This window comes from Trachymyrmex cornetzi, unplaced genomic scaffold, assembly GCF_001594075.2.
Source record: "Trachymyrmex cornetzi isolate Tcor2-1 unplaced genomic scaffold, Tcor1.1 scaffold117, whole genome shotgun sequence".
Lineage (NCBI taxonomy): Eukaryota > Metazoa > Arthropoda > Insecta > Hymenoptera > Formicidae > Trachymyrmex > Trachymyrmex cornetzi.
In genome coordinates this window covers 304,891-324,273 of record NW_017295730.1, presented here as the reverse complement: position 1 = coordinate 324,273, position 19,383 = coordinate 304,891, and the positions used below count along the sequence as shown (strand labels likewise).

At 35.5% G+C, this 19,383-nt stretch overlaps 1 long non-coding RNA gene across 1 annotated transcript in view; it reads right to left on the bottom strand.

The window, feature by feature from the left end:
- Positions 1-3,913: 3,913 nt before the first annotated feature.
- LOC108765310 (uncharacterized) overlaps positions 3,914-19,383 on the bottom strand; it is a 202,503-nt gene continuing 187,033 nt past the window's right edge. The window contains exon 4 of the long non-coding RNA XR_001940315.1: positions 3,914-4,002. This is a non-coding gene — a long non-coding RNA (uncharacterized LOC108765310). The remainder of the gene's footprint in view (positions 4,003-19,383) is intronic.

Here is a 19,383-nt window from a genome sequence, read left to right as displayed (position 1 = left end):
CTTAATTAACAAACGAAAAAAACCTTTAAATTCTGTATTAATTTATTCCGTCAAAGTTATCGCAATTTCAGGACGCGCATCTATTTCCTGCATAAATCACGGCCGTGATTTATTCGAGGCAAAAATTTATGTACAGCAAATTGTCCGCAAGATCGGCCGTGTGTGCATGACTCGAGCATAACGTTCCGTAATTCCGCGCAATATAATATACGTGTTGTCGCATCGGGACGAACAACACGATTGCGCTGCCATCCGTTCGGAATGAAACTATAGAAGGAAGCAGAGGACGTGGTAGTTGGTGATGGTAGTGGTATGGAAGAGGAGGAGAAAGAGGAGGAAATGCATGGCAGACTCCCGTGTCCCAGGTGATCTCGCGTGCATGAAGCTGCAGCCGAACGAATTGTGCGGGCGACGTATGCTTTTCGACTCGATGACTAACCAGGCCCGGTTAATTGACCAGACGACGTATTTACCGCGGCACAAAGCATGGCCACGACCGGAACCAGCGTGACATTGTTCGTTCGCCATCAAACTGAGCGCGCGAGATTATTATCAATCTTACTCGGCGTTTAATGCAAACAACTTAAATTTACTTCTCTGGGAAGAGACGACGCGCAGCGGACGACGGTTTCGTCAAACCTTAACGGAGCAATATTACATTCGAGTTTATATTGCGCGATCGTAAAATAGACGTAACGTTTCTGCGATGAAATAAAGATTTTCTGATAACGCAATCGACGTCGAATATTACTTCCTTTTTTTCTCTTCATTTTTTTCAGTGAACCGATTTACCGATTTTTCCCTCTCAATTTGGCGCGGACACAATACCCCGCCGTTCGTGACAAAAAGAGAAAAGTGTAATTTTTCAGGTGCGGTATTTTCAGCTTTGTGCTGATATATATGTAGATATAATGGAAATCATTTGACGAATTTTACTACGAGACGGGTTTAACGCTGGAGCAATTCCAGTCCAATTTACACGATATATCCCAGATGTATCGCTATTGCAGATAGCATGGAACATCATTGTGAATACGAAGCGAAGCATTAATGTCATACGAATAATTGTAGAGTAGATAGGTAACTCGAGACTGGAGATTATTTAACCGTTATAAATATCAAGCTTTAATCCACTCCCTGTGAATGATGATGTATTTCTCTCGATACCCACGCAGAAACGTATCACGTTCTCGATTTCACGGGAAATGAACGAAAACCGCACGCCGTGAAATCGGAATTAAAATATACGCGAGTGAAATGAAGAAAACAGCGTGATCTGTACTAACGCGATGAATTAGAGCGGATTTAAACATTACTTTTCCTGCATTTCGTTGCGCGCGCGCGTTATCATGTCGATACAAAAGTGTTTTGCATTTTGAGCCGCGACCGAGCATGAAATCAATTATCGTTGTCGCCGGAGACCCGACCTTTCCCCGATATTTATTTAGCATTAAAGCGCGATCGTCGTTATCCTCGCGATGCCGCGTTCTAACCGGTGCGGTGGTCGTAAATCAGGTGAGGAAACCTGGCTGCGGCGTCTCCGATGGTAATGAATCGGAGAGTCGGTCGACGGCGAGAACGCATTGTAGCCTCGAGTTTCCACGCACCGTCGATGCGCCGTATGAATTTCAAGGGAATTAATGGCACCGGATTATATCTCGTAATCACGTATCTATCACACGAACGACGTGCCCTCCCCGTGGACCTATTTCGAACAAAGGGGAACCGAGTCTCCGCCACGTTCGACTATTAAAATGCAATTACCGATGAACCGTTTAACTCTTATTACACAAGCATGGCCGGATCGATTGTCACGAAAAGGATTCTAAAAACGGGTTACTAAAAGGTCTCTAAAAACAGATGCATGAATATTGGCGACATTTTGAGAAAGATAGTGGTAGATATTTGTGGAATCCTATAATATATTGATTACGAAATATATTGCGCGAATGAGAGAAGAGAGAGATATACGTCCTGAAAAAGATACGACCTGAAAAGATTATTTAAGAACCGAAATGTGAAAATCAATAAATGAAATTATTTATATTTTTCGTGGATTTTCAAGTAAATTTTTAGTGATAACTGATTTAAATTTGAAATATTAATTATTTTCCTTCAAATATGGAAAAGATTTATAAAGTTAATGTTATATCATATGGATGATAGATTCACATAAATTTAGAGATCAGGATCAAGCATGATCGGCAAAAATGTCTCCTTCGAGAATTCGAAGAATGAGTGATGAATACAAATCTGCACGTTTTCAAAAGACTCCTTCGTTTTAGGTATCAGTCGCGTGACGGTACGTTGTAAATACAGAGTTGAATGTAGAGTGATGCAAGAAAGTGTAATTAATAATTTCTAGAAAAAAGTTACTCGACATGCTCCGGCAACCATCCGGTGAATAATGCAATAAACAGAATTGCAATTGCTCGTAAATTGTGGGTCAAGCAAAAGGCAGATCGTTAGGAGTCTTAGGCAAGATAAGACATTTCTGTATCGTGTGTATCTCCAATTAGGTATATCAATCATCGATTACATTCGCTAACGAGGAATTAAATTTAAACCGCAATATAGCTTTACGAGCATGATGAAATTACTATTTCAGGAATTAATCTATTTGAAAATAATCCGGATTTAATAAATTTCATTAATTCGACGTAATATATCTTATCAACTGGCATTCCTGAATTTATAGAATTATGTTAACAAAAGTTGATTTAAACAGATTCTTTAAAACTGAGACTTTAAATATAAGTGTGATTAACGATTACGTACTTAACTTTAACTAATCTTTTTCTTAAATTTTGTATTATTATGATCATATATCTATATAAATAAATATTTTTTCCCTTACTACCCACATTACTATAAACGTTGATGAACACCAACGTTAATTATCGTTTTTTCACTCACTGTGTTTTATCATGAATGAAACATATTATATCGCAAACAAGACAAGGCGCATAACGCCTTGTCAAGAGAGGAATTTTTTTATTCAATCTGTAAGTAACTCTTTCCGTCTACCGCGCACTTTGCTATGAATTATAAGGGACCCTCCTTCGTAGAATTCACTCGTCGTCGCATTGGAGGCAACGACGTCTCTTCTTCATTCATACGTGTCCAGAATCATTGACCGCGACCGCAACTACGTGACGGGATGACGGCCGCGCCTTGGGAAAGAGGACGAAGGTAAGAAGGGAGACGTGCGCGGGGTTCAAGAAGTTTGGTTCTCCGGTAACGGAATGTACACTAGAATCTTGAAAGTGCTCCACGTGGCTCGCAAGGGGCTACTTCGTAGGAATGTAACGTACAGTTTCGCGTTGTCACAAACGTCAAGAACATTCGAAAGGATTAGTTACTTCAACGAGCTCCTGCACTTGCGATTTTAATGCACCGTACTGGTTTAAACAGCCAATAACGCATCCCCTTAACCTTTTTTTCGTTACAATATTTGTTCACGAAAAGAGACCGGACATCGGTCCTAAGAAAATTCTCCTATAGAAAATGCTTGTAATATAATAATATTCAGAATTGTGCTTGGAGGATAAAAAATCTCCATATCAATGTTAATTTTTCATACTTTACCATTTTTTAATGCTAAACAAATGTCTCGTATTTAAGAACGCATATAATTTTATAGAAATTATTTGAATTTAAACTTTTAAAAATTAATCAAAATTAATTTTTAATTTATTATAGCAATTAATAGCTAATTTCGATGCCTTATACAATATTTTATGTAAAGAGAACTGCTCCTTTCCTAATCATTGTCATTACATAGTTTTGTAGTATGAGTGATAATTGATGTGCTTAACGATCAATTTGACACAGTCGTGTTAATTAAGAGTCAGAAACTTACGATGGCCTGTTGATCGACCCCGTTCGGAGGCGGAGGCGGACTGAAGCTCCGGCCGCCCCCACGACACCCGCGACCCCGTTTACCGGAGGAGGGAAGACACCCCCACCATAGGGCGCAGCCATCCCTGTCTGCACCATATGCTGAAAAAAAAAAAAAAAATTTCTTGTGAGTTTCAATGCTCAATTAAAGCAACACAAGATTAAGGGCAAGAATAAATTAAAGGGTTATTTTAATATCGAAAAATGCACTGAAAAAAAAAGATGTTATATCAACAACATTATTTGAATTGAAAATAATTGTATTAAATCAATAACACTATTAATGAAACAAATACGTGCTCTGGTTTTAATAATATTTTATTTGTTTCATTAATAGTTATGAATAAATAAAATTATTTTCAATTAAAATAATGTTATTGATATAACATCTTTTTCAGTGTGTAAACGTGACTTTAATGGCTCAAAAAGTTTAGGATTTCATACAAGTTCGTTTTTATAGACTTGTAAGACTACTAAAAATAATGACTTAATTAATTTATGATTATGATATGTATTAGTTATTTTTCTTGTCATTATTAATACATTACTCAATTAATTATACGTATCAATATTAATATAAGTTACAAACTTCAAATCGAGAACAGGAAATTGATAATTACTAATTAAAACTTTCCGATGTGTCTATAAGAGTTAAATATTTACTAAATTATCCTGTTTACCATATAATTATTTTACATTGATTTTATATATGATCTAACAAATTGACAAATGGAGATATCTCTAGCTTAAAAAGAGATGAATTATCTTTCAATTAATCTTGTAATTTTTAATAAAATCAAAACAATATTTATAATTTATAATAATTTAAATAGATAACAGAAATATATCTCATTAACTTTCTCTAATGTTCAAACACTGTCTCGTCCATCATTCGCAATTTAAGAAAGAGAAATATTTTTCTTACTATAAGTAGGTTTGATTCAGTTTTTCTGGTCTCTCCGAGATCGTTAGAGATGAAAGATAATGGCGAAAATGGCGTTGCCAATTTTTCGTGCGGTGGCGAACTATTCACCGTGACCGCAGGCAATCGTACTTATAGTAGAAAGATTTCTGGCAATGTTCCATTGGAATGTCGTGGCGGGCCACGATTGGTTGAATAATACCTCAACGCGAACCTAGTTCGGTAAAAACATTCTTATCCCAAAAATATAAAAGAGCTAATCTTTCTCGTCTAAAGTCGAAGTTTGATTCTCTTTTTTATAAAATTCACAAATAAATCCACACATAAATATTTCAGACAAAAAATGTCCTTGTTAATTTCGGGCTTAAAAAGTTGGATTAACAATTTTCTAAATAAAAAAACCCAAAAAAATTTTTAACCCTTCATTATTCACGTAGGGTGTTCAGAAACATTCCCATCTTATAAATTTACTAAACACATGTATGAATGCTATTTATATACATTATAATATTTTGTAAAAATTATTTTACAATTTAAAAACAATTTTTGCATTTATCTTTATCTAAAAGATACTTATACAGAATATTATCAATCTTCATTTAATTGTAAATAGCTGAAGAGACTATTGAAAATTGAGATAAACTGAGGTGTCAAAAACACGCACGCTATATAAGTAATCATATTTTAAAACATCACGCAAGTAATGTAGAATTAAATACTTAAATTGCAATATCAGATAATAAAATATTCAATATCAGATAATAAATATGTAATGTGGATATACATTAATCATTGTATAATTCGCGTGTTAAACATATACTATATTAAATATATTATAAGAAATAAAGCTATAAAACATTTCGCCGTTCATGAAGATACAATTGTAAAGCATAAATTTTTATATACTTACAATTTTTAATTTGAGATCGTTTATTAAAAGTTGTTAAATTCTATGTCAGGTAAAAATAATCGATTTTAATTAAACGATTTATAAAAAACAGGTTATGAAACAATAAAAATTCTTTCAGTAGCTAAGCGCATGTGAAAAATTATCAACGTTCAACCAGGCTTTCTAGTTTCGCTACAAGGCCAGATAGTTTAAGTAGAGACAATTTTATAGAACGTGTAAAAGGCGGAGAAGGATCTGCGGGACGGCAAACGATTTACTATGGACAGCAGAGGGTAACTATAATTTATGGTACGCCCCCGGGCTGTGCCATCCACAATCTCGCGCGTGGCAGGTTACAGATGGTTTGTCCAGTTCTCCCTTCTCTCGAGATTATTTCTGAACGCTACCCCTCGACCTCGCTCCGCTGCGAGAGAGCAAAGAGCCATTTGTTATTCCTACCTTGAACATTTTTCTGAAAACTCGATTTAGACCGGATTTCGCCGATACGCACCGGCCGCGCGAGCGAACGGAGATGAAGCCGCGCGAGGAAGAGTCCTTTGTTAAGTCTGAGAAATGAAGAATGTGGTCTCAGTAATTATGGAATATCCGACATCAACAAAGTGCTGCAACGATCCAGATGATTCCTCGCGTCTGATTACGATAGCAAAGTCTATGATAAATTAACAGCTGTCGTTTATATGAAAATGTCAGAAGTAATGGATGTGTAAGAACAGAAGTGTGATTTATCATTTTATAATACGTGACGCCATATAAAAGCAATGAGAAATACATAATATAATATATCATATAAAAGCAATGAGAAATACATAATATATCATAAATGCATATGTGCAGAACATTTGTGCCTCTCTTTTAATCGTAAAATTGATGTTTTAATATTTAAAATGCATAATTATAATCCATGTCGATATCGTCAATATTGAATCCACACACTTGTATAATAAATCTAATTTCATTTATATCATATTTATTTTTAGATTTTATATTTATTTTTATTATCTCAGACTGTGATTTCTTTGAAAATCGATTTCGTAAAGTTTGTCGCAATTTCATTTGCTAAAAACTGTACACGAATATCGAATTGTCTTTTCAAATTTTGTAACACGAAAACAATTTTTTTTCCATCCGAGATTTAATTACGGATATTCCCTGGTAGAAATTTCATGCATTTTTTGAGCAGTTACTAAACAGTTACACCAACTTCTGTCCAGTAACTGAGAAGGAAAACTACTTAGGATCCCAATCAAGATGTAACACTTTGTTTGCAATTACTGCATACAAAAGTTGCGTAAAATCTGAATCCATTTACTGAATAGAAACACAAGAAATAATGAATATTAAATTAATTAATAAGCAAGCCAACTGCTTGTGAAATGGACAGAATAAAACTCTATCAAATTCTTGTCCCTCTCAGTATTGGCACAATTAATGAGAATACAGTAATATTAGATAGTAACTGGATAGGTGTCTAGGAAAACTGCATACATTTCTACCAGAGTTCATACACAGAGATAAATATAATTATAAAAAAACCGCGAAAAAAAACTGTTGGAACAAGATTTCAAAAATCTGATCACGATCGGCGACATTAACAAGAAAAATCTAACGAACACAATGAATAGAAACAAGAGAGGTAATCTCTGCGAGGAAGTATACATTGTTCATACAAAAGACAATCAATGAAAGGATACGTGGAGCAGTGTACCCCACGTGTGAAGGAATCCCTTTAGAAAAGCCTCGCGGCGAATGAGAACTGAAACTAAGTTTAAGCGAAATCGAGGAAAGTCGCCTCTGGCTCTGCACATCACATTCCCCTTCTATCGGCTTTCTATTCCGCAAGCGTAGCTTAATCAACGAAAGGGACAGGATAAGAAAAAGGAGAGCGTACACGCTGAAGAACGTGATCTCGAACCGACCTAATTTTCTATCCCTGGCACGGGAAATATGTCTTTCGATTAACTGAGATAAAGTCACGACTCTTCGTCCTGATCACGAAGATGAAGGACGTTAGGAAGGATTAAAAACGCATTAATCTCCCTAGTCAATGAGTACGAAGAAATATTATAGATTTAACTTCGCAACCATTAACTGCTCCGTTAATTAATTTTTCAAATTTGTTTAGAATCAACGTGTTCGCGAATAAGAGCAAATCCTGGCAAAAGTTTTAACTTCGCAATATAGTCGAGTGTAGATATTTCTTCGTATGTCGTAATAGCTGCCGGAAGTTGGAATGCGGCATGTTAAAATTAAACTCGAGTCACGTCAAATCGAATCAAATTTAAGTCACGTTTATAAGCGGAGCTAGAAGGAAGAGTTTCTGTCTGCCACGAATAAAATATTACGTTAAAATTATTCGTGTTAGCAGACAACAGAATATTTGCGTGACACACGGCCAAATAATTTTTAAAAAATTTCTTTAAATATTGCAGAGATTTATCAACGTTGCAAATATCAAGCGAACATTGTAGAAAGGAATAAATATATCTTTAACACCCCATTGTCAAACTTGAAGATAAAATTCTCAATCTCTTTGAAAGATTTTAGTGGGTGGTTCGTTCTCGCTCGGTCAACGACAGTCTAACAGTTCTTTGTCGTCTGCTCCTTCTTCTTCCCCTTCTTTTTTTTTTATGATCGTGAACAGAGCGAGACTTCCCGCGAGCGGTAGTACATACAAGGGACCATTCAGAGCATGCTTCCCCTTCGGCGTCAGCGGAGCATGTCGCCACAGCTAGCTGGGCCTTACGGCGATCGCGTGCGCGAGCTCGAGGAACGTAATGAAAAAAAATTTTAATGACCCCAACGTTAATTCGATCAGCTACCTCGGGCGTAGAGAATGAATGACGAAATGCATGGCGCTCTAGTGCCGTTTCTGCTTGGTAATGCAATGCACTCGCGTTGCCGTTGCTTAATTGGATACTCCAGGCAAATGATTATTCGAACGGTTATGCGAATTGTCGATTCATCTTCTATTGGGTTCACACGATTAATACGAGCATCGTTGATTCTAATATAACCCTCTTAGCTATTATTTTGAACTAAACTAAATTTGAATTATATTAGAATTAAAATTAAATATTTTTCCGAGAAACTTTTATTTTCATTTCAAACAATTTAATTACGTATTAATCATAGAAGAAACAATTTTGCTGAAGTAAGTTTTTCAAAAATTAAATAGGTACAGATCTAAAAATAATTTTGTTGAACTGTCAAACTAATTATGTTAGGAAATTCAAGATACTGCAAACAATATTTAGTATAAACCAATTTAAACGTCCTAGATACGTAATTATCTTGGTCCAAAATTATTTTCAAATCTGTATCTCTCTAACTAAATTTGTATAGATGCTTCAACAAAGTTCATTTATTTCGTGTAAATTTTAATTTTATAAATTGTAGTTTTTTTTCTTAATTTTTAATGTAAAAGATCATCGAAATAAGATAGAATTTGAAAGATTTAAAAAGTAACTAAAGAAAATAGTTTAGTTCTTTAGATATATTGTATTTAATATAAATTATGAAAGAAGAGATAGAGAGGGAGGCGAAAAGAGATAAAATTTTAAATAAATAAGATCGTATTATTTCATCACCGTTTGCCCTTTGATTTTCGGAACTTTGTACACCGCAGGATTGGCAAGGATGATCGTTACAACCTAAAGTACTCACGCGGATCACTTGCATCTCATGTTTCGAAGAGCTAAGCTAGTACGGGCTACGAAATCCGAGTTATCTCAACGTATCGGCCTCTCTGCTTCAGATCGATTCATGCGAGTACTATATCAGACCAACGACCTATTTCGAGAGTACCATCGACCAAACAAAATGGCACTTTTCGCATGCACAGCGCCTGTCTTATCGACTAAAATTGGGGGGAGGTTTGGGAGGCGAATAACCGGCAAACCAGGGAACTGGCTTGTCGATCTGCATGGAGAATCAACGTTATCGGAATTGGCAGTAGAAAAAGCGGACGCGATAGCTATGAGAGGAGGCTGTTTCGCGCGGGTCCGCGAGGAGATGCGCAAATCGAAATGGATTGTATAAACGCCGTTTCATCGCGCAGTCTCACACAGCGTTTCGCATAGCGCGAATTCCTCAATTCTGTAACAGAAACACATGTGTCAAGTCAAAATATTTTAAATAAATAACATATGGTTCTCTGAAACTCGCTAAAAAATTTATTACTATAGTTTTGTTACTAATTTTTATTAACAAAGTTTTTGTTAAAAAAAATGTTCAATGTCAAAACTATGAAAATAAAATCGTGAGATATAAATTTACTTCAAATAATTATCTATTATTTAAAAATTAGGGTGTCTCCAAGTGACCAGGATTCATATATTCTAGTTATGAATTAATGAAGGTATGACAAATACGGACGGTTTTATGAAAAAAGAATAAATTAACTCTTAACAAATGGAGAATTAACTTAATTATAAAATACAGTATACACAATTGCGTTAGCAACGCGGAACTTAGCATTTTAAACTTAATTCGCGCGAAACTGCTGTTTTGCGAATTAACTCATTTTCGTAATATCAAATATGGAAATGATATTATTGCAATTTTACAGAATAGCTACAAAATAATGTATGTGTTTGTAATTCCATGCTGCGTTCGAGACAATGGCGTGGGTCGGGAAACAGCTTATTTGCGCGTTGCTATTCGCAGCTGTATCAGGATGCATAGTGCCATGTTTGAAATGCAAAAGCGAGCATCTCGATGCTACACCAACCGCTACGGAAAAATCAAGAAAGATGCATCCCCCACGGCGAAGAAAGAAACAATGGGATTTCCCATAAGTATGCACTTCCTTCGGATATTATCATATATTAACGAAAAATAATACCAAGATAAATGCAATTTTCATTAACTTTATATAAAATTTCGTTATATTCATATTTTAAAAAAGTACACAAATAAAAACAAAAGAAAAATAGAGAAGGAAAAATTTTTTTTAAATTATAAGATAATACGTTCCAATTTGTGACAATTAAAGCATTTTCTAAAAACAAAACGTGCATAAAGAAGATCTGATAAAAACAGGAATCAGAGAGCGTGCTGCCTCACGCTGACTTGCATAAACACAACTAAAATACTTTCTATCTATATACTGTTTAACTTTCCCTCGCATTTAGCTAACACCAAGCTTGAACGAATGGTGACTACTCAGATTTGCTTCCCCCACTAATTACAGACTTATTATTTAATGTTATAATTTAAAATACAATTTATAGAAAAAAAAACAATAGTTTATATGTTATCTAATACAATAATTTGGACGCAATCAAATATAATTGAACGATGGAAAAATTCAAGACATAATTAAAAGTTTATAAGTGGCATAACAAATGCTGTTTAAAAATTTATAAAAGTACCTACAACGCGTCTACTTTCACGAAGATGTTACTCGTTGCTACTTCACGGTGCTTTTCCGTAGAGCGGTGCAACTGCCATTACGTTCTATCCAGAAAGCGAACAATAATTTCAGTGGTAGACACACACACACACACACACACATAGCACGAGCAAAGTGCTCGTAATTTAACCATCGGGTTTCCATCTCGAGTACTCTCACGAGTGTGCCGACACGGGGCGATTTTAAGTTTCTGCGACAGCGGTTTGCCCTTGAGTATTAGAATTCGAAACGCGCGCGCTGTGGTGGTTGTATGACCACCCTTCCTCGTCCTTTCGATGTTTTGACGCCAGAGCAAAGCGAACGAGAGCCGCCAAGAATAAACCTGAAATCAATAGCGAACACAAGGCCCGAGAGAGCAAGAGAAAGAGAGACAAAGAGCAAAGCAGAAGCTAGAATAGAGACAGAGAGAAAGCGGATAATGGCGGGAGGTTTTCCGACCCAACGAGCTTAAAGTACATCCGGCATATCCTTCTCTATGCGTTCCCACTTTGTCTGTGTAGATTTTTCGTCTTATGATTGCCAAAGTCTCGTTTTGTTGCCGGACAAGAATAAGTATCTATAGAAAATATTATGAATCTTTATTACGTGGCGTTTCCCGAAATTGAGAAGCTAAAAAGTATTGACGGAAATCATAAAAAATGTTTTATGATGCGTGTTATTTACTTTCTGCGATCTATCGTTCTCTGTACCGTGTTGTGCCTTGCACTGAGATGATACTATCATTTTTATTATACGACTGTTACGGTTGACTGCATTAATAATAATATTATCAGCTCTTTTTATTACTATTATTTTATAACTTGGAAATTGAGAGCATAGTTGAAATATTTTGTTCCAATCAAAAAAGCTGAACATGATGACGGACAGCCAACAATTAATCTTATTAATCAATGCTTGTATCAATTCGATCAATTTTCTAATATTCTTCAAAAGAAAATTAATTCTCATTTTGAATAAATAATAATGAATTTTTCTCAAATTATTTTGATAGTCCAGCAAAATTATTTTCAGATCTATTTCCAAATTTTTAAATACTTGGGCAAAATCGATCCTTCTATGTAGGAGAAAGAAAGAGAATTGGAAATATACTTTAATTCGCGACGAAATCGTTACGATCCAGCCGGGCAATCGGTTATAACAACACGGTGGAAGAGAATGCGATCTCTTTCATTCTCGTTCCTACATGCCTCCTCCTTTTCGCACGATCGCTCTTTTCCTCATTCCCCTCGCTCGCCGAGTTAAATACTCTAATTCGCGCTAATGGATGGCCCGTTGCTAGTGGATCGTTTCTAAAGAGCCTCTTCCCGGTTGGGACGGACGCGTCATTCAGCAGAGCGCGTTCACATCACTCGGACCACTTGGGCCCATGTAACAAAGCGCCGTCAATATAACCGGGCCCTGTTCTCCTGAGATCGACATCTAGCCGCACAAAGGAAATCGCCCATTTCATAGGAGTGCCTGACGTGGCATTGCAATCTTATATAGCGTGCAATCTTATATTAGATTATATAGCGGTTAGTAGTCAATATACAATACATGTACACAACGGAGCATAAAAGTCGCTGTCTACGTGGTAATTACATCCGCCATCGATCGTCGACATCGATCGGCTCTTCCGTCACGTAACGAGACGTTACGTAAGCAACTTCGCGTGTGTCTCTCTTTTGGCACACCAGAGAGTCTATCTATTTAAATCTATACGTCTCTCGTTGTGATTATCTTCAGAAACCTGTATAAATATATTCAATATAATGATTTATCTTACGATAAGTGTCTGGGTTAATACTAGTATTCATTACTACCGCGGATAGGTCAGATAAACGACTAGATTATCCCTCGCGAGATGCGAACTGTTTTTAACTAAAAAAATTCGACACATCAGACCTTTCATGTTCACGAACTTACATCTGCTGTATATTCTCGTTGAGCGATCTGTATCTTGCACGGCAGCGGCATTATAACGATAAGGAACCCATCTGTGAATCAGAGCGAACCGATCTACGTTACGTGATAACGATCGGCAAGCGTTCTGCCTCAACGTCATGGTCGAATGATCACAGAGAGTACTCGTGTTTACCTGTCAGCGTGACGATCATCATGACGATTTCAAAGAGAATTCAGTCCATTTTGTCAGACATTGAACGCGTCCCGACCTTCAGCTATCTCTACCCCCGCACGTAAATTTTCACACGCACGTGAAGCTTGATAGCGACCGCGCCGCTTCCTTTCCGCAAAGCGCGCTATTTTCGTCGAAAAATACACAGCCGGGAAATTAAAGCGGTTCGCGAGAATTTGACATGCGCTCCACCAGGCCCGGCAGATTTTATCCTTGAAAAAAAAAATACTGCAGAGATATACGACGTTACGTGCGATAAATGTGCTATATGCTTACAACATTTAACGATCGCTAAACTGTGTTTATCTACACGCGTATCCAAGATTCCAAGAGAAATTTTATGCGCCATCAGCTTTTTAGTGGCTGTAAAAACTTTTTTAAATTGCAATATTGTACTTTGACGATTAATTCTTAACATTTTATTTCTCTACGCAACTTCGTTTCTATCATCTTCCTCATTTCATAATTTTTATATTACGATATAAATTAAAAACAATTCTTTATGCTCGTATAATTTACAACAAATTAATAAATAGTAAATCCAAATCAACAAATTAAACGAGCTATAATTAGGTGTGACAAAGTCAAATTTATTTTCCACAACTATAATTTTCCGACTATACGTTTCGACTCTCTGTACTTAGTTGCAGAAATATGTATCATAACTTTTAGCATAAAATATGCATTACCATGAATGTTTTATAAATATTTACGAAAAGCTTTAAAGTCCAAATAAAAATACACAATTTAACAATAATATACAATTTTTAATGTCTCCTTATGTCATATTGCTTTTTTTTTCGTATATCATCATTTTTTTATGATCTAAATCCGCACAATAAACAAAGTATTTTTAATTGTGACAAAACTATTCTAAACGAATCTCTAATTGAAACATGATAATTCTAAAGCCTGCTTAGAAGAAAGAATTACCTAATGATCGAAAACTGCTTATAAAGCGATATGTCTAAAAAATAAAGTCTAGTTATTTCGATGCAAACGTGAAGTCGATATTTTTATTCTAGTTAGAAATAGAAATTTAAAGAATCAAGAAAGTTTAGAGCATGTATGTAAAAGATGAGCAAATGTCGCAGCAAATCGATAACACCTGTATTTGCGGATATAGGTTATTTTATGTATATTAATAACATTACTCCGCTCCAATTCCATTCGTTGATATAAATTAATACGATAAATGTCACGCAGCTTTTACCGCAGAGCACGTTTCTGCAAACTGCAAAAGTGGTCAAATTATGTTCAATTCATTCATCATTCGAGTAAAGTCGTATTGTCTCAACAATCCAGACAATAATCGTGAAACTCGAAGATAAAAATCTAAATGCGTTTTTAATCATTTATATATCGTTACTTTATTATTATTCAATAAACGTGTTCGCGACATGACAGCGCGCGCGGTCGGAGTTATGAAATCAGTTTTCGCATTGTCGTGGGTACAATAAAAATGGTGCTCTTGTCGAGATTTCGCGAGAACCGGCCTGCCGTGCGAATTGATATCACCGTGCGCGTACGCCGTCCGGAAGCGCGAAAGTTTCATAAATCGTCTAAATGTGAGCAACTTTTATCAGTGCGAGCGCGCGCGCACTCGAGAACTCGGAAATGAGTCCAGTATCTAGAGACTCGCGAAATACGAGCATCGGGAGATCGCGGGAGCGACAGGAAATTGAAAAATTCTGCGTCCCCAGGGGAAACGCCAAGGCAACGAGGTACGTAACGAGATTTCGTCGTTCGACGAGTCCGAAGATGGAATCGCGCTTGAAACTCGGCTGACTGGACTCGTGTACTTTTTACTAATCTCCGGATTGCGTCCCACGCTCCCGAATCAGATCGCCAAAAGTGCCGAGGTCAAAACGTTAATCATAAAACATTGACGCAGCTCGTTGACATATACAACACTCTCTAAATTTCTTAGAGTAAAATCTCACTCCAAAAAATTTAGAGAGTACACAATGTAAATCTGGAATGCAGAAGAATGCCATTAGTATTTCATTCGAAAAAATCAATATTTTCCAATGAAACGAAAAAATGATTAACGAACGAATTTGTCCCTATTATATTAAATCTTAAATATCGTTGGTCTTCATGTTCCACTATTTATTTTCTTTGAAATACGTAGAGGGGGGGGGGGAGGAGCATTTGATTAAATAATAGTCTCTTTCCATTTTTTCTAATACACACTACTTTATAAATCTTTTCTAGAGGTATTAAAGTATATGTAAGAATCACTTAACTTTTGTATACTTGTGAAAATGATGAAAATTAACCTGAACGACCTATCGTGTGCATATAATTAAATCGTCGTTATAAAAAAAAGTCGTAAGATTATTTTTATTACCGCAATTATCTAATTTCTATGAAATCCTTGGAATGTTAGTACTTGACGAGAACAGTGGGCCCATTCAAGTTACATTCTCGAAGGAAGAAAGGTTCTTTCAACGATATTGCTCGTTTCCGCGCGTGCACCACGCTTCTAGTTCAACTCTTTCAATCCCGAAACTTGGTAATTACAGCCGGGCTTTTTTCGTGGTGACTTCGCCAAAGTGTTATAAACTCGGATAAAAATGATTCAACGGTTCGCCAAGGTTTTATTTAATTAACGGATCAGAATCCTTGCGCAATAAAAATCGTCCTACTAATCTTATGATTGACGACAGTCATTTTATAATTAAAATTTTGTCGCTAGATGCTTATTAATAGAGAACGAGCTGTGTTATAAAATCCTTTGTGTCATGGCGGATAGCATTGACCCTCTTATCATAAACTTTAGACTATAATTCGCGACCAAATTCAAGATAAAATTCTACTTATAATTTTATATGTCATCAATTTTATATATATTTATATTTAGAATATTAAAAGATTTTCGCCCAAAGTACTGCATTATAGATTTCAGATATTAATACATTGCCGTTTCCGGATAGGAATTTATTTCAACAAATAAAGAAAAAGAGAAAAAATATTACACAGTATTTTTAAAGTTCTGGAAAATAATTTGATTGATAATCGTAATAGCAGTTGAATTTTAATAAACTGCTACTTGTCTGTAAATAATCTGATAGATTTTTATTTGTGCGTACAGAGTATAGAAAAGTCTCAACGCGATTGAGAACCACTGACAACTCAATGAGAGCGTCATTATTCGAGCGAATGTGGCCCTTCGGAATTACCCTTCGGGAGATAGACCCTTTCCGGGCTTATCCCCCTCGTATCCTCCCCCTTTCTATACATTGTTCCTATGTGTGTTTGTATGTGTGAGAGTGAGAGAGGGGGAGAGAGAGAAAGAATAGCGTAGATATTTACGATGTTGAGAATACAAGTTCTCCCAGAACATATCATATAAAAATAGCGAGAATAGCTGTGAGCAAAAATAATAAAAAATATCGTCGCAAACGAGGGAGGATATAGATATAAAGGAAAAACCATACTGACACTAAGTCTAGATTCTATTATGAAAAATTCTAGATAAAAATCTATCGTAGCGAGTATAATAGTAGGTAATTAGTAGCTACCGCTAATTAACTACTGCCATTCACGGCATCTTACGTTTAGTCCAGTAAAACTATTATTCAAATATTTTATTCAAACGAAAGCATCATCATGAAAATTTGTATTCATGAATTCCCATTGCCAAATCACTCACGTGATTCGAACATTCATTGTATGTAAAATATAACAATGCAAGCTTTTTTAAAAAATAAACCATAATTTTCGTAAATCAAAAATTTCATAAAAATGTAACGCTGTTGTTGGTAAATCGTTATATTGTTCTATGTAACTGGAGTATCGATTCTGTCACGCTTTCATATATATGTCATAGTTTGAGAATAAAAAAACAAATAGCCGTGAAAAAAATATATTTAATTAACGATAGAAAAGTTAATAAAATTGTGCGTTACGTAACAAATAATATATAACACTTTTTCAAAAGACACATTCTTCAAAATAAAAAAATAGAATATCAAAATTAGTCAACTATCTATTATATTCCTTTCTTTCGATTATGATTCTCTTTCACGACATAATATAATATATAAAAAGATTCGTACTTTAGTATCTCCACAAAAAGATTTATACATATACTTGTTTAAATAAGTTTGTAAGCAAAAAACTAATGCAAAAAGCATGGAGACTAAATTGACTTTTTAATTATTACATCATATGAAATATTAAATTTTACGAAATATTCATGTGATCATTGTTTCAGTGAAATTATTTATTTATACGTCATGAAATGTTAACATCTAACAGAACAAAGTTCTTGTAAATACTTGGATATATAAATCCCTTTAGATATGTAAATTACTTTCTAAAAAATGTATACTGCATATATATACTGTTACCACATTTTATCAGTGTGAATAACAAAATGTAAATAGCATATATGGGCGATAAAATTAGTACCGAAGGGGAAACTGAGGGAGATGATTTCTCACAAAGGCCTCCATGCTGTTAAGCTCATGATGGCGAATTCAGGCGAATAAATTATGAGATTGTTAAAACACAAGGCTGAAACTCGATGGACCGTATATACGCTCTGTTCGTTATATCGTTTCACCAGCTGGATTATCGATTTTAACAGTTTCTCCTGAAGATATCACGTCTCTGGAAGTCACTGTTACAATTTTTTGACGAACGATAATTACAGATAATTACAAATAGAGTTCACATTCCGGGAAAGAAAAATATTGGCTCCTAAAATAACATTTCATTTTAATATGATCAATAAAACATAACGTTTATATTCGTATTAAATTTCTTATAATAGACAAGTAAGTAACTGTTAAGACTTAAAACTCTGGATAACTTTAAATTATCACTCGCTGCATTCTTTCATAAACTAAGAGATAAGAGTTTCTTATTACAGTTTTTAAATTCTTTTATGATGAAAAGATTTCTCATTTTAAAAATTAAGTTAACTGCACGTAGGAGACATATTAAATTTCACTGCAGTTAAACTGTGGAACGGCAATGATTTTTTTATACAAAAAAAAAACAATGATATCACCAAGCGCGTCAAGAAGAAGACTGAGAAAATTCGGTCGAGAAAGAATTCCGTTCCCCTGACGATTCCGATCTAATTTTGGACACGTATATGTACGAGTCCAGTAGTGAATGACAGAAGCGTATTTCAGAAGAACCTAAATCTGATTCGCGGGTAGATCCGCACTGACGGTATCATGTTCGTCGTCCCGTCGAAGATCCCGATACGATGAGAAAATATTGGTCTCTCTTATGAAGAATTGATATACCACATTGGACAAATTGCACGGTATTCCTCGCCACAACTAAAAATAGGGAGTTCCTTTTTCTGGATCCCCAAGTGATACGCGACATCTTGCAACTCTTGCAAGAGAGAGACTACTCTGCACTCGCTCTGCAACGACCGACATTTCTGAAGTTTGATACCATCGCTTCCGTTGAACGATGGGTAAAACAATAAAATCCTACCGGTTCGTACGACGGAATCTAAATTACGTCGCGGCAACTACTTCGCGCTATTCACTTCTTGCTCTTCCAACGCGGCACTGATAGCATATCGAGATCTTACAACGCCGTGAAGCGTCGGAGGGAAGTTTCAATACCTCCGATAGCGTTCCACACGGAGAAATTTCAATATCTTCGTACGATTGTTCCAATCGGAGAAACTGACTACGATATTTGAAAGAATAAGCTACTTCGCTCACGATAATAAGAAAAATGTTGCAATTATCATTTATGGATTCCAATGGAAATCTGTTATATGCTTTTGTGTAAAAGTATAATAACGCATTCAATTTAAACAAAGTTAAAATTTTAATAAATTTTATACTATAATATTAAACGCAAGGATTTTATAAAGAGCTCTTTTATAATAGATATATATATAAATAGCTTACATTTAATAATTTTCCAGCAAATTCGTGACGATTCCTGCAAAAAAATGTCATACCTTTTTACAATGTCAGGAGAAAATCCCAGAAGAAACAAGATTCAACTTGAGCGGCCCCCTATAAAAAATGTCGATTGAAGGGTTCCGCCCTTGAGCGCTCGGAACCCTTTCGACGTCGTTTCGCCGCGGGCAAGGCGACGGTACTCGGCGTATTTTCTAGGCGAACGATAAATGG